The sequence below is a fragment of the Theropithecus gelada genome, chromosome 11 (assembly GCF_003255815.1).
Source record: "Theropithecus gelada isolate Dixy chromosome 11, Tgel_1.0, whole genome shotgun sequence".
Taxonomy (NCBI): Eukaryota; Metazoa; Chordata; class Mammalia; order Primates; family Cercopithecidae; genus Theropithecus; species Theropithecus gelada.
Genome location: NC_037679.1, coordinates 12,163,450 through 12,168,844, shown reverse-complemented (window position 1 = coordinate 12,168,844; position 5,395 = coordinate 12,163,450).

Sequence of the window (5,395 nt, the reverse complement as noted above, 5' to 3'; positions counted from 1 at the left end):
CATGTCTTTGGAGCCTTCAACCAGCTCTTTTAACATCTTGCTCTTCCCAGCATTCCTTAGGGTCTTTGGCTGGGCCTTGGGATGGATGCTGTGGCAGTACCTTTACCTCAGCTGTAAAGTTACCAATGGAGAGACTGGGACTCAAAGAGGAACTTGATTGGACCCCAGAGAGGTGAGGGGTAAGGGCTAGAACCTCACACATGCTGGTTTTGCTGCTGCCTGGCAGGCCCATGAGAGGAACTTTAAGGTTCCAAGGAATTGGAAAAGGGTCACAAGATGGGTGGTCCAACTCCCAGCTCTGGCTTGATTCCTACTCTCAAACTGGGGATAGTGGGGAAGGGAGCTGCAGGAAGGAAGCTGATGAGAAAGGCTGAGAATAAGAAGTTATGCAGGAGGTAGCTTGGTGGGAGTGAAACAAAAATGAAAGGTTCATGGGCCAGCCAGGCATCCTGATTTCCAGCTCACAGCAGCAGGAGCTTCAGAGAGGAGGGAGAAGGGGAGGAGGAGAAAGCCAGGTTGATATTAATAAAGGCCAAATAATTTCAGGAACACCTCTGGCCTCCCTCCACACAGGTTTTCTTACCTTGACTATGCAGAGGGTGGTCCATCTTGGCACTGAAGGTGGAACCCCCTCTTCCATGGTCTGGGGTGACCCCATGCCTGTTACTGAATGTGCTCAGATCCTTGGGGTGCAGGGACTGTAGGGGGAGGATTTGAAGGTGTGGGATTGTCCTGGCTGGAGACCACTGGGTCAGGAGAACTCCAGTAGAGGATTTGGGTGCTGGGAACCAGGAAGAGTGGGGGAAGGGGCAGAGCCAACTCCAGAGGCGGATCTCCTTGCTGAGGACAGAGGGTGTATTGTCCAAGCAGGAGGTTGCTGCAGCTGGGCGGGGAGCAGCTCAGCTCATCTCTTCCAAATTTCTTTTGGGGGAGGGTAAGGGAAGGCAAGTCCCTCTTTACTTGTGGCCCTGGGGGCTACAATGGTTGCGGAGAAACAAGGCTTATTTGACAAATAATGCTTCCCAGGAGCAGATGTGTAGCTCTCTCACTTCCTGAGAAACCAGATGCTGTGAGCTCGCTTAGCACTTGAGGCGACGCCCTCAGCACGAACTGGGACCCTAGTGCCTTGGGATCCAGAGTATAGTGTTTGATTCTATTGAGAAGAAACTAGGCTAATGTGGACTGGGATACACGTGGGACCTAACCAGCCTCAAGTTAGCCCTTGTGAAGTAGGATGCTGAACCTGCACTTTCCCCCTACTTGTCCAGTAGTTCAAGATTTACAAGAGGTTGGCAATGAGGGCTGACCACTCCTGGGTCCACTTCTGCAGCTGGGAGGCTTCTGGGTGGACCCACACTTTTTTTTTTTTTTTTTTTTTTTGAGACAGGGTCTTGCTCTGTTGCCCAGGCTGGAGTGTAGTGGTGTGATCACAGCTCACTGCAGCCTTGACCTCCTGGGTTCAAGTGATCCTTCCTCCCGAGTAGCTGCGACTATGGGCATACACCACCATACCTGGATAATTTTTCTATTTTTTGTAGAGAAGGGTCTTGCCATGTCACCCTGACTGGTCTCAAACTCCTAGGCTCAAGCGATCCTCCTGCCTCATTCTCCCAAAGTGCTGGGATTACAGGTGTGAGCAACCATGCACGGCTAACACACATCTTTTTTTTTTTTTTTGAGACAGTCTTGCTCTGTCACACAGGCTGGAGTGCAGTGGTACGATCCCGGTCCACTGCAGCCTCTACTTCCTGAGTTCAAGTGATTCTTCTGCCTCAGCCTCCTGAGTAGCTGGGACTACAGGTGTGTGCCACTACGCCTGGCTAATTTTCATATTTTTAGTAGAGACAGGGTTTCACCATACTGGCCAGGCTGGTCTAGAACTGACCATGTGATCTGCCCTCCTTGGCTTCCCAGAGTGCTGGGATTACAGCCGTGAGTCACCGCACCTGGCCACACACTTTATGAGGATGTGGCCATACACAGGGTCTTCCTCTATACGCTTTCTGTACACAGCCATCATAAACCTCTTTCAACAAGCCTTTCCTATTTTTGTTCCTTCTTTCCATCATTTACCTAAACCTCAGTATTGCACAGCTAAGAGAGTGGCTTGAAACAAAAGCTTGGAGAATGTGACTGAAACTGATTCCAGTGGTAGAGAGGCAGTGAACAAGCATTACCTTGTAGGTTCCCCAGGCAGCCTGGACGATAGGGGCACCTAAAGCCACATTGAAAAGCCTTCACATCATCACAGTTGAGTCTCATATCCCTCAACTTTGCCAATTTTGGAGAACAGAAAAATGCACTGGCCAGAAACTAGAAGAGCAGCTGTTCCAATTGGCTGGGAAATGCCATTTGTGTTAACTGGCTCCTCCTCTTGGCTCTTAAATCCCCAAAATTGTTGACTGAGGTTTTCCCGGGCTCCTTTGTATGCTCCACCTCCTTGTGACCTTAGGGATTCTCTGCCACTGTCCTAACCCCTTTCCTGCCTTGCAACAATGACCAGTCTGTCCCTAGCTGTTTGGAAAATTCCCACTGAGTCTGTAAGCCTCTGTTCTGGTAACCTTGACCAGGTTGTCACCAGTATCTCTGGTCCACCAGTGCAGTGCTGACTCAAGGGAGCAGCACCTCTCCAGATTGCTGAAGTAAGGGAGGGAGATTATGAGGGAACTGCCCCAAGGATGCAAGGATTCATTCTTAGAGTTCCCACATCTTGATTAAAATAAACAGTACGGGAAATAGACTGCAAGCACATCCAGGTGATTAAATAATTAACACCAGGCCAAAAAACAAGCAAGAGGGGAGCTGGGATGCAAACTGTATTGGTGGGCCTCAATAAACATTGTAATGGATTACCTTGTAACCCCACCCTCTGACCTTGGACAATATGGTATCTAATGCTAAATGAAAACTTCAGAGATGGTGGGGGAAGGAGGAACAGGCAGTCAACGACTCCAGTAGAAACCACTGGGAGTGCCGGGCGCGGTGGCTCACGCCTGTAATCCCAGCACTTTGGGAGGCCGAGGCGGGTGGATCACAAGGTCAGGAGATCGAGACCACGGTGAAACCCCGTCTCTATTAAAAAATACAAAAAATTAGCCGGGCGTGGTGGCGGGCGCCTGTAGTCCCAGCTACTCAGGAGGCTGAGGCAGGAGAATGGCTTGAACCCGGGAGGCGGAGCTTGCCGTGAGCCGAGATCGCGCCACTGCACTCCAGCCTGGCGACAGAGCGAGACTCCATCTCAAAAAAACAAAAAACAAACAAACAAAAAGAAACCACTGGGAGTGAAGAGTATATGTCAAAGAATTTCAGCATTACAATGAACTTTAAAGATCAGATTTATTTGGAGAAAACAAAAAACCCACAACCCAAAGGATGGGATTTTACATCAAGACATCTCCCAGGTAATAAGTCTACAGATTACAAATCATTTTCATAGAAGATATTTTTGTACAAATTTTACATGTATTCAGGAGTGGGACATTAATCCCCATTTCTATTTTAATAGGGGGGACAAGGCAGGGGAGAGGGAAAAACAGTTTTGGATATAACTATTTGGAAGGAGAGTAGACATGAAGAGGGCAAACCCTAGCTTTTCATTATCTACAATCAATGGTTTTTCCTTTTTTTTTTTAAAAAAAAAAAAAAAACAAAAACCTTTCAATCTTCAACACTCTTTAAAAGCCCACTTCTTAGCTACTGGCCAATCCACACCAATTATTTAAATTCACTTGGTACACACCTTTGTCAACTGGGTAAATTATATTATGCCCACTGCTGCAGCACACATAAACCAACACCCCTGCATGGCTGAACAGGGCCTAATCTAGGACTGATGGGAGACGGGCTTGCAAACCAATATCAAGGTGTCGTTTCTCTGCTAATACTGTCTACCAAGCCGATCCCTACAAAAATGCACATACAAGCAGGCAAGTTTAGCTACTGTGTTGCAAGAGAAACCAGGACCTTGTTAAATAGTTCTCTCCATTACCATTTATTCTCTCAAGGGAAGCTTTAAAAAAAAAATAATAAAGAAAAACAACACATTGGTCTGGCTACCTCATGAATCCAACAAGCATTGGTGTAGCATTTCAGTGGAGAAGGAAACGTGGGGGGAAAAAACTCATCAAGGTTGTAAAAAAGGCTCCCAATTTAACTGTCCCTGTCCCTATTTATCCACCATCCAAGACCATCCATTATTCTAGAGCACTCTGATCTATAAAAGGGGTCAAAGCATCAGGAGCAGGCAAGGAGTGAGAACCAAAAGACATCAAGAAACCGATTTGCTTGAGAAAAGCAGCGATTCTTCCTTTCACAGCTCTCCATGGCTGAGAGAGAAAATGCCCAAGACATCATCTATGTGACTTAAGAGACTGCTTTTTGGGAGGTTAAGAGTAGCACGAAGAACTTAAGATGATGACAAGAGTCTAAGTTTTTAGTTTCAAGGTTTCAACAGAATGTGGATATATTCAAACTTTCAAAAAGGACAGTGTTTAGAAAGGGTAAAACTAGGACACAGAAAACACTGGGAAGTACCACGACCCCCAAGTGCTTCCGGCTCCAGGAAATAACCATTCATGTGTTTGCTGGAGGTCACACAATTTTCCCCATTACCTGGTACAAAATGACTCATCACTTCCCAAAAGCTTCTTTTCAAACCACGATTTTCCCATTTATTTTGGTCCAATGCAGTCCTATTCTTTATGGCCTATAGTCTCACTCCCAACTACCCCCCTGGGGGGTTAAAAAAAAAAATTCCCCCTAGGCTGGCCCCCAAAACTCAGAATTAAATAAGAGGAGGGGCTGGCAGCCTCCTGGAGACTAAAACAACTTGAGGCTAAATCTACCTTTCCAAGAGTGGAAAATTTATTCAGATAATGTTTTGAGAATTCATATATGCCACAATAGGATAAAAACTAAAAGGTAGAAATCTCACAATTTTCCTTCTACCTCCCTCCCCTACTGCCCAACCAGGTTCCAGACATTATATCACTGTCATTACCATTTCTGCTAAATGGAGGCCCCTAGGCACTAATCACACTGGCAACTGTGTGGTGACATAACACACCACAACTCTTCCTCTAAAAAGCTGTAGTCCCTTTCTCTCTGGCTATATTGGCGATTCTCCAGTTACTTCAATACTTTAAAGGCTGCAGCAGCATGCAAAATAATTTCATTTTTTGTTTTTAAAAAAAGGTAAGAAAGGTCTTCAGGAGATGGTGAGTTTTATTTTGTCTTGTCTGGATAGAGGTTTTGATTTGCTCTCGAATGTTCCAGGGTGGAGAGAAACTAGGAGAAAGCACAGGATGTAGAGGTCTATTCGGCATAATCTTCTCCCTCGTTTTCATCTTCACCATCAACAGAGAGAGCAGCATACTTGCTTGCAGAACTGAACTTC